The following is an 11,231-nucleotide window of genomic DNA, read 5'->3' as shown; positions in this document are numbered from 1 at the left end:
TCAGAGTGGCCTTGCTTAGGTAAGAACTGAAACTCTCTTTTCCACTAAAAGCCCTCCGCGATGAATAGGAATGAATTTTGGCAAAATCAGATTAGATGGAATCCAACCATCTGCCAGCCACCCCACACAGCAAGTGTGATTTCCTCTCAGTGCAATTAAAACAGAGTTCTTGAGATAAGTATGCCTTGGAGGTACGTTCGAGGGAGTCATTAGGGCCATTATGAACAATGAGAACTGAAAATTCAGCTAATATTGCTATTAACGAAAGGACTCATCTACAGGTTAAGATGCTGTTGTCTCAGAGAAGAGGTGCCATGCCATCTCAAGGCAGTCTGCATCAGACCAAGGAGGTTCTAGATGTTTTTTATAAAAATAGTTTTGACAGATTAGCCTATACAATTTGGTACTTATATCATGTCATGGGAAGGCATTGCAAGATATTGGTTATAACTGAGAGAAGCTGCCCACATGCTTATCTGTCAGTCCCAAGTAAGAATTGCAACTGGCTTCTTAGAAACAGTGTTACTTTACATTTTTCCTGTTTCAAAATTACAGTCTGTCTTCACTGAGCCAGAGATGCCTAATCTGAACAATAACCTCAGAGCAGAGCTATGGTGTCTGCAGGGCTAAAGGGAAACCCGGAACACTGACGAGTGGGCGATGCCCTGGTTGATAGCGAACTCCTAGCGCTGTAGCTTATCCATAGACCAACAGGACCGCGAGTTACACACAACCAGGGGCAGCCACAGCATCCAAATCCAGGGATGGGGTATTTGATTAAGATAAAAATCTCATTATGTAGTCTAGGCTGACCTTGAACTCACAAACCTCGGGCCTTTCTCTCTCCAATACTGGGATTATAGGTGTGTAGTACCATGCATAGCTTCTGCCATTTAACTGGATGTCATTGTTCCTCAAAGTGCCACGTATCCATTTCCTTGATGCTGCCATTTCCTTGATGCTGCGTTGGAGGGTGCTGCTTGTAGGTGTGGCTCCCTCTCTTTTGGCTGAGCTCACCCTGATCCCAGTTACTTACTGCCAAGCTGTGTCTAGGGTCACAGAGGCTGCCAGGTCAGGTACCTGGTCACCATGGCCTCCTGAGCCTTGGCCAATATGCCCCACCCTGTTTCCGACTGATGGGAACTCCTTGGAGTCCTGGCCAGTCAGCCTCTTCTGCCTTCCTGAAAACTCCAGCCCTTGGCTGTGAGCCCTGGCTTTCTTGGTTCTCCTCCAGGCTCACTGGCCAAGGGTCCAAACCGCCTTGCTCATCTTTCATCTCTATGCGTCTCTCCCCTCCAGGCCAGGCTGTTGGCTTCACCTTTAGATCACCACCTCTGAAATCTTCGACACAAACCTACTCCCGGCATTTAAAGTCTACCAACATCTTTTTAAGCATCTCCATGTGACATCTGATAGGCAAAGTCAAACGGCAGCTGAAATGGAGCCGGTGTTCTTGATGTCTTCCTCACTTGGACTGTCTCCTCCCTCGACTCCCTCAACCTTCCCCCTCTTAGCAGGTGGCACCACTCTGCTCCTCAGCCCTAAAGCCCAAGAGTTCTGTTGGAGTAATCTGCACCTACCACTGGGCTACCCAACCCATCCCACACCTCTGACTGCACACATTGCTTGGATTCCATCACCCTCATCAGACCCAAAGTGGAGGTGACCAGACTCCCGTGTGCTCTACTTTTAGCAAGTGTTATCCTTGGAAAATTCCAATCAGACCCCTCCACTCTCATATAATCCAGCCTGTCCCATGCTATCTTATTACAGCAGGCACAGCAGCCCAGCCCCTTCCTTGCCTCCTTCCCCTGCCCCAGCCCTGTCTCGGCAGCCCACTCATCTCAATGGCTTTGCACTTTACTAGCAATTTTTCACACTGACCACATCATGATCTCGAGTTCGTCCTGTGTGCTTATTTTCTGTCCTATCCCTTGAGAATACAAGCTTCCTGAGCACAGGGGACCTTCCCTCCTGACCCCACCCCCTGCTGTTTCCCAAGGCTCAGCATCAGAGCCTGGCATCTGGACCACATTTGTTGAATGACTGAACTCCACACTTCCTGCCCTTTGCTCTCAGTACGCTGACATTGTCTTCACTACTGTCCGCATTGTTAAATAACGGTTTGTGGTCGTGCATTTTATTCATAGGCTCTGAATTTTAAGAAGAGGTTACCTCTTTAGTGTGCAAGTCATCTATTTGAGCCTAGACTTTTGGTTGTGGCCCGTGACTCAAATACTATACTGGTAGGAAAACTTTCAACAGCAAACCACACACATTGTCAGATACCAGCTTTGACCTGCTCAGTGGTATAAGAGAACAGAGACACTCACCACAGTTATAGACCCTGGAGTTAGCTTTTCATTTTCATACAGAGGAAGGAACTACCATTGTCTGGATTTTGCAAATGGGCCAAGTATATCGGCCTTTTAATGATAATCAGTTATGGTTTGTATTGCAAAGCCTTCCTCTCATATATTTTGCTGTTCTCGGAAGTCTGGGCAGACTGTGCTAGATAGCCTGCTCAGACAGCACGATGTCCTGGAGGAGCTGGACTGGTGTTTGGAGTCTTTACAGGACAATGTACTTGCAAGCTGTTGCTAAGGCCGAATCCTCCGTCTCCTTAGGACTGAACATTTTCAACCTTCCTAACCCTGCTACTCCTTTAATAAGTTCCTCATTTTGTGGGGAGCCCCAACAGGAGATTATTTCCATTGCTACTTCATAACTGGAATTTTGCTACTGTTACGAATTATAATATAAATATCTGTGATTTCCAATGGTCTTGGTTGTCCCCTGGGAAAGGGTCATTTGACCCTCAGAGGGGTCTCGACCTATGAATGGATGAGTTTCTTCCCTTGCCCCTGTACCCCCAAATTCACTCTCCTCCCTGCCTATACTGTTAGCTTTTCCCTAACCTGTTTAAGAGACTCTCTGGCACACATATCTGCTCTTATATATGCTGTGTTAAGATTCTCTGATATACTGAAATGTACGTTTCAAAAGTGAAACCTCTACTTTTTTTTTTTTTTTTTTGGACAGTGCTGACTTTTGGGGGCGGGAGGGGTGGGCAAAGGATATCAACAATCACAGCAACTCTACCTGGCCTCACCAGAGGCTGCTCAGTGGTACATGGGTTCCGCTTTCTCTGGAGTACTTCTCATAGTTTAAAAAAGCTTGAAGCTTCGGAAGACAGCCCCGCCCTCTGCATCATTCAAAAGAAAACTCAGACACAGAGGCGGGCTCTTGGTTCTTGCATGGAAACGTTCAGGAGCCTTTCAAAGTTAGAGAGCCATAACTTTGTTTTTTACTCCTTGGTTCTTTTATTCTTGTGATCTAGCCTAGCAAGACTAAGTCACACATGCTAACAGCCAGCTCAGAATAGATATAATGATTTTAGATCAAAACTCGTCTTTTAGTGCAGAAAAAAAAAAAAATCATGGACTGAAACAGGGGATATGAGGGCCAAGCAAACTCAGATGCCTTAAGGAAATAGCAAAAATGGGTTGTTCCCTCTTCTGTGGACGGCCAGCGTGTTACAGCACCCGTGTGTATGTGAGATCTCTGCCTTTTATTTTCAGTTGCCCCCAAGTCTCCAACCAAAGCGTCTCCTCCCTGATGAGGGTGATCACTGGCTACAAGCCTGGGGCTTCCACACCCAAGGTCTGGGAAGCTGCTCTTTCCGGAAGGGTGGTAGAGACCCTGGGAACCAGACCAGGCGGGCTCACAAAGTATGAAGAGAATGTCGGGAGAGGAAGTGGTGGCTCTGAGTCAGCACGAGTCATCTGGTTCCAGTGACAATGAAGACTGAGGTGTGTGCTTTGCACTTTTTTCTTTTCTTTTCTTGTCTTTTTTTTTTTTCCTATTCATGTGGACATCTCTGAGAATGAGGGGACTGGGTGACTTTGCAGTGTCTGCTTTCTAAGTTTCAAAGTGGCTTTCCAGGCAAGCTGCGCATATCTTGGGATCTTCACAGCACAGTGGCTGGGAAGGCAGGCGAACCCGTCTATCAGCTTCTCCCTGGTGAGTACTCTCAGTCAGTGATGTTTTCCGTGCACCTCTGAGCTGTGACAGCTGCTGTGTTCTGGGGTAGACACTGCTTCTCCCAGACTTTGAAGGTTTTGTTAGGTCAGAAAAGTGGCTCCCCTGCCTCCAGCCCACCTCTGTTGTGTCTGTTGTGGGACTCTCGGAGGAAGGTTCTGAGCTGTGCCTTGTGGATGGTGGCTGTGTATTATGCTGTCTCAGAGGAGAGAGTGAGACTTGCCTGGGAAGGAAGCCACCTCGGATTCCTAGCTAGAAGCCAAAGTGAAGGTCGGAGACGGAGGTGGGTGAGTTTGTGTTAACTGGGCACTGAGGTTGAACTAGCTTCCGCTCCTAAGAAGCAGAAGGAAGAGCCAACCCCGGGGGCAGCTTCTGGTCTCTGACTCAGGCAGCCAGGCCTGAGCTGTCCAGCTTCAGGGCAAGAAGTATGGCAGCGAGGCAGAATTTTGGCTTTTCTCTGAACATGCTACATCCCGTGCTTCCTCTTAACGCTCCAGGTGGAAAATGTATTCAAAAGCAGAAAGAAAAAAGCCACAGGTTAGGGACCAGGAAGGGCATGGTGGAAGATGGGGGAGGGAAGTGGGCTGAGTTACTGCTATTCTTACAAGCATCTTTACTGTCAAATAAACAGTTACAGTAACTGCTGTGCCACTTTTAAAGCAAATCTAAAAAGCGATCATTTGCTTAAAAAGCAGCCTAGCAGGCTGCAGGGAAGACAGGAGCCTGTTCTGAGCAACTCACTGGGGTGTGTGGGGCTTCCCGGGTTAAGAATGAGTCAGCAACCTAACTGAATGAGCCCTGAGAGCAGCTCCATTCACTCTGAGCATGACAGGAGTTTGCTGGCTTGGGTCTTTGCTTGATATTAGCATTGCCTGGCCCTCTGTGAAGAGGATAGTCACACACGTTCAGTTTCCTCCTGGAATGTACCTGAGAGGTCTCTTGGCTATCTCCTTGTCAGGAATACTGTGTTTGGCTTTTTCAGCATGCTTGGGCTGATGGTAATCGTTTTGGGTCCTGCCCCTGACTGAGCACAGAGTTTGTTAAGCGAACTCTGGGGTGCAGGAAGGACCAGGGTAGTCTAGAGCCGCAGTCGCACCCCACCCTTTGAAATAGTTCACACCCTTATGATTGGGAGAATCGGGTGAGATATGAATTTTGAAGCTGGCTTCCACAAGAGGCAGGTACTAAGTTGGCTTAAATAAATCAGAGTGCAAGCTTCAGAGAAAGAAAGCCTCCAAATACCTTTGAGAAGAATTTCTAGAGCAGTTCTATACACGGAACTCAAGGAGTCGCCAAAGGCTTCACAGGTCAACACAGGGTTTGAATCTTTTCCTGGCTAGTTCTGTGGCTCTGCCTGAAGATTGTTTATCTGTGTTTAGATAACTGTGGGTGGGTCCCAGCTCTCAGGGGCCACACCCTGAAGCCACAAAACTTGGATAGCAAGATTAAGACTGGATTAGAAGGGAGGCTCTGAAGCAGGGCCAGTGGGCCCCAGGCCCTGCTGACCTACTTCTGGAGACCTTGGACTTCTAGATCATTGTTCGTCTACCTCAGCGCAAGGGGCCCAAGGAGTTAGCACCTGCCAGGAATTCAGGGAAGGGCCTGGATGGAGGCAGGACTCCAGTATCTTACCTCTCCCTGGTCCACTTAGTTTCCAGTCCTCTGAAGGCACATAGTTTGCATGTTAGTAGTTGGCTACAGGACTTTTACAGAAAGTGATTGACAAGCCAGAGGTAGCCAATAGAGAGAGCCTATCATTCCTAGTTGGTTTTGTGCTCTTGGTGAGTAAGCTGTCCAAGTAACCTGAGAAATGCCACGTCACGGGATCAAGAATCGTGACACAGTATGTCTGTGGGCTGAGCACACTTACATGGGTTCCCATGTCGTCACATATATGCAGGTCACAGCTGTGAGCCTATCTCTGGGTTTTGTGTCTTCAAACCTCATGTGAGGATTGCTGGATTATGGCTTGGTGGCATTGTGTTTTGTTTTAGGCGTTGATTTTGATCCATCATATAGAGGTCAGGCAGTCATGTGGATTCTGACAGCCAATGGCCTTTTACCATAAGAAATAGCAGGGATGGACTGACGGGTCTCTTTAGTAATCAGGAGAGAGTTATTGAACAAGGCAGGAAAAAGACTAAGGTCAAGTGTGAAAACAGATGCCCGAAACCACAGTTTGTGCATCGAGGGGGTGGCTCCATGGTAAGTAAAGAGCATGATGTGCAAGCAGCAGGACCTGAGTTCAGGCTACCAGGACCCAGGGAAAGATGCACACGGTTACCTTTGTAACCTAGCACTGTGACAAACAGAAAGTGCTTCAGACTTGATGACAGTAGAAGTTGCCCAGAATCCTGCTGTCATGGTAGGCTCAACCTGGGACTAACCTGGAACTTGTGGCCCTGTCTCCTCTGGTCTTCATCATTGTGGGATATCTGCCCTGTGACATTTTGTGCGGAGGTCTCCACAGCACAAACTCTGTCTGCTTCTGGTGGAAGTGCTGTGAGAGCTTAAGTTCCTGCCTGGTGTCCTGCCTTCCTCACTGTGGAGGAAGAGTGAGACTCTTATGACTCTGAGCCTTGGGAAGACCTTGGGGGTATATACCAGTTGCCAGGAGATACTGTCACCAGGACCGGCATGTCCTCAGAGATGTCACCAGCCTCTTACATCTGTTCTGGGCTCCCTAGTCCTGTGGTATTTCACCAAGAATGGATACTGTCCTTGAAACAAGGTCTCTTTGAGGTCTCAATCTATAGCAGGCTCTGCACTCACCAGGGTCATGCTTATTAGGCAAATGGAGACTGCTTCTTGGTCCTCTCAGGAAACTGTGGGATTTAGCTGTCATTATCACTACAATTGTTATCACCATAACCTTCCTCTTCCTCTCCATCTTCCTCCCCATCCCCTCCTCCCCATCATCATCATCATCATCATCATTATTATCAACATCATTGTTATCACTATAACCTTCCTCCTCCTCACCGTCATCATTATGATCAACACTATTGTTATCACTATAACCTGCCTTCTCCTCCCCTTCCTCCTCCTCTTTGTTATTATCAACCACATTACAAAAGTACAGTTCCCATTTTATTCAGCCCAACCACACTTCATGGGCCCTTCATTTAACTCCACAACAACCCTCAGGACCAAAGGAAGGGGACAGTTACTTGCCTTACTCAGTGTCTCAGTGAAGGTATAAGGTGCCAAAGAGCCACTACCCATCCATTCAGCACAGGAAAATGAGCAGGAGCAGGTAGCCAATAGGGCTTCCTGTGTAATACACAGGGCCATTTGGGCCAAAGGTCAGGAAGCCCAGGCCCCTGAAACATGGGCCTGCTGAAGGTGGCACAACTTGATTTGGTGCTATTGTTTTCCAGCTGAATCCAGTGACAATTGTCCCTTAACTCGTCTAGAGTCTTGCTACTTGAAAATGATTGTGAATGGGAGACACATCATACTGAAAACATTAAATAAGCCCCCAGAAACCCAAACAGAGCACAGTGTTGCATTTCTTTACCAATGCCAAAGTCTCAAAAGCCAGCCACATTCTCGTGCCCACCCTCGGGGGCCAGAAGGAGCTAGGGTCATTTTGGTCTTTGAGCTGTCAGTCCTGTGTGCAGTGTTTAAGCTCCAGGAGCTGAAACTGGCCTGGCTGTGTTAGAGCATTGTGGATGTAATGTGTGTGTCTTAGTTAGGGTTTTACTGCTGTGAGCAGACACCATGACCAATGCAAGTCTTATAAAGGACAACATTTAATTGGGGCTGGCTTACAGGTTCAGGGTTTCAGTCCATTATCATCAAGGCAGGAACATGGCAGCATCCAGGCAGGCATGGTGCAGGAGGAGCTGAGAGTTCTATAACTTCAACTGAAGACTGCTAGCAAAATACTGGCTTTCAGGCAGCTAGGATGAGGGTCTTAAAGCCCATACCCACAGTGACACACCTACTCCAACAAGGCCACACCTACTCCAACAGAGCCACACACTCTCATAGTGCCACTTCCTGGGTCGAGCATATACAAACCATCACAATGTGGGTGGCACAGTCGTGGGTCCCCCAAGCTAGTCTAATAGCAGGAACCTGAGGGCCCTTCTCTGGGTCAAGGGCAGGGATCCCCCACAGGTTCTGGCTGGATCCTAGTTCTCAAAGAAGAGACAGCAAGTTTGAAGGAAACTGGTTCACAGGAAGGAGAGGGGAGCCAGTGATCAGCTGGTCTCATAGGATTCTTTCTGATGAAAAGCTGGTTGTCCTTTGTATAGCTTGAGAAGTGAGAGAGGCAGTATCTCTAATCTAGCTTGGGTCCCCAGCTTATCTTTTGCTTTCTAGGTTGATTACATGCAAATGGGGACTTCTGGGACAGGAGGGGCGGGGTGTTACTCTGCCCTGGGAAAATGTTTAATGTTAAAGGTAAAGAACTTTTGTTAATGGTGGCAGAAGACATATATTCCCATTGCACTAGTAATTTACAGTGTGTGAGGCTCGCACAGGCTCCTGGCGATTCAGCTGGACATAAAGCAACATTTATTAAATATCAGTGACTCCCAAAGGAGCCAAGCTCACTTGCTCTCAAACAGCTAACGGTTCTGTTCTCACAGTTGTACTCGGGCAGGAAGTGATTTGTCCTGGGAGAGCCAACAAGGCAGGCGGCTCATCCACTGCTCGGTTCCATCATCCGTAGCACTGGCGTCCTTTCTCCAACTTGTCTTATAGTTTCAGGAAGGCTGCTGAAGCTCTGGGAATCATCATTGCATTGACAGGAGGAAGTGGGGAGGGGAAAAAGTTAATCTTATGGGTGTCAGCATCCTTTAAGGTTACCCTAAAATCCTCAGCAAACATGTTCAACTGAATTTTACTGTCACTGTCTACAAATGCATAGGAGAAAGAAGATGGGGGGGGGGGACGAGACTCCCCAAAACAGGGCTCACAAAAAGAGGATTAAGGACAAGGGCTCCTGTCACATTCATATCATATGGCTCTCTTTGGCCCCAGAGGTGATGGGGACCCACCTATATCAGGTCCTCTGGGGTTAATCAGGTAATTTCAAATAAATAGAGCCCCTGACCTTAGGGCTATACCTCTTTTGCTGCTCTAAGAAAAGTCACCTTTGTCTCCATGCTGGTCACCTGAAACCAGCTTCTTGGCTGTCATCTGTGACCAAGTGCCCTGTCCTGACTTGGGAACAAGCTTCAGGAGGGAAGGCTCCCTGGTGTGTCCTCCTGGAGGAAGGAAGCCCAGCTTGGAGGAGTCTGAGCTGCTGTCCCAAAGTTGAGTGGAGGTCAAGTCACTCAGGGAGGATGCTTCCCGTCTCCCAGGCTCCTGGGGCACCTATACTACGCAACCATCTCATATTCCCCAGTCACCAAAGAGAAGGGCCTCACCTACGCTTTGCAGACTGTCAGTGGGGAGGAGGTTCCTTCCTTCTGTCCTCTGCATCCTCCTCACCTGACGCTCTGGGATGATAATAGGCTCTGTCACACCAAGTGTTTTGTGAGTCTGAGACTGGATGTACAAGGAGCCCAGAACAGAACCAGGCACCAAGCACCTCCCTCATGAACAGAGCAAGGCTTCACTGTGAAGTTTAGGTTGACCTCAAACTCATGATCCTCCTGCCTCCTCCTCAGGTGCTGGGAGTAAAGGCAGGGGCCACCATACAGTTCCTTCATTAGGTAAACAAGTGCTCAATAGCTGTACAGATAAAACGATCTGCACTTCATATATTCTGCCCAAAAAGCTTCCTGCTGCTTTCTGTGAGACCACTGTCCAGGTTCTACAAAGTGGATCCTAGACACAGAGGAGAGAATCGTTTGCCCCTGTGCCCATTCACAATACAGAGACGCTATGACATGAATGCAAATGGCTCGAGCATTTTTAAAATCATACCTAGGGTGCAGTGCCTGTGGTGGCCAACAGAGGGCGTCAGATTTCCCCCGAGCTGGAGTTAGAGGTGTGTTATGAGTTGTCCAGCACGAGTACTGAGAACCAAACCCCAGGCTTCTGCTAGAGCAGTATTTACCCTTAACCACTGAGCCATCCATCTCCACAGCCCCACATGACTGTTGATAAGTCTCCTACCTTACATCCTTCCTCTTCTTCCTGTGCTGTCAACAACAGCTTCTTTGTTGTTAGGGACAACAACGTTTCCTGTAAAGGCTGTTTCCCAGGCTCCTTTGCAGTCAGAAAGATGAAGACTAGTAGTGGGCCTGCCAGGGATGCTGGAAAGCTCTTTAAAGGACTCTGACATCTCTGACCCTTGACTTTCCTGCTCTGGACTCCCAAATGTTCCAAGGACTTTGGCTTAACCTTTTGGATCTTTCTCCCTTCTCTCTTTCTGTCATAATGCAGAGGAGATGTCTGGAGCTCTAGCAGCCTTCTCGACCTTAAAAAAAAAAAAAGGATGTCTGTCTTGGTACAATGATGTACTTCATTCACACTGGATTCATGATTATGCCCATTGAAAATATATTATTCATGCTTTCTCTTTAATGAAAATATTTGGAGTGAACCCTGCCATGGGCTCCAAGCACGATACCCTCTAAGTCTGTTGGAATCATAGCATCATCCTTGGAAACACTTTGCCTTGGGGAAGGAAATCCAAGGAGCATATGATCTGTGGAGATCAGCAGCATACATAGCAGCGGTCATAGCAGGCCATGAGTATATAACTTGCTTCTGCCTTAGCAAACAGGTTTGACCGTTAGCTTCTGTGGATGAGCCTCAATGCAGACCCTCATGTTATCCTTGGACTTTCAGAGTAGACTTGTCCATTCATGTGCATTTCTGAATGTGTGTGTGTGTGTGTGTGTGTGTGTGTGTGTGTGTGTGTGTTTGAGAGTGTGTGTGTATGTTTGCAGGTGAACATACCATTGTGTGCAGAAGACAAACTTGGATGTCAATTCTTAGGTGGTGTTTGCTTACTTTTCTTCCCTCCTCCTCCTCCTCCTCCTCCTCCTCCTTTTCTTTCTCTTGTTTCTCCTCTTCCTCCTCTTGTTTCTCCTTTCTCCTCCTTCTTTAGACCAGATCTCACTGGCCTGGCACTGAAAGACCATGCTGAACTGGCTGGCAGTGAGCCCAGATAATCTACCTGTATCACTACCCTAGTGCTAGGATCCACCTGTGTCACCTCCCTAGTGCTAGGATCTACCTGTGTCACCTCCCTAGTGCTAGGATCCACCTGTGTCACCTCCCTA

At 47.9% G+C, this 11,231-nt stretch overlaps 1 long non-coding RNA gene across 1 annotated transcript in view; it reads left to right on the top strand.

Moving 5' to 3' along the window:
* Positions 1 to 3,612: 3,612 nt before the first annotated feature.
* Positions 3,613 to 11,231, top strand: part of LOC110289897 — a 100,943-nt gene continuing 93,324 nt past the window's right edge. Inside the window, exons 1-2 of the long non-coding RNA XR_003835996.1 lie at positions 3,613 to 3,812; positions 3,946 to 4,023. This is a non-coding gene — a long non-coding RNA (uncharacterized LOC110289897). The remainder of the gene's footprint in view (positions 3,813 to 3,945; positions 4,024 to 11,231) is intronic.

Source organism: Mus caroli, chromosome 2, assembly GCF_900094665.2.
Source record: "Mus caroli chromosome 2, CAROLI_EIJ_v1.1, whole genome shotgun sequence".
Lineage (NCBI taxonomy): Eukaryota > Metazoa > Chordata > Mammalia > Rodentia > Muridae > Mus > Mus caroli.
This window is presented reverse-complemented; position numbering and strand designations above follow the sequence as displayed.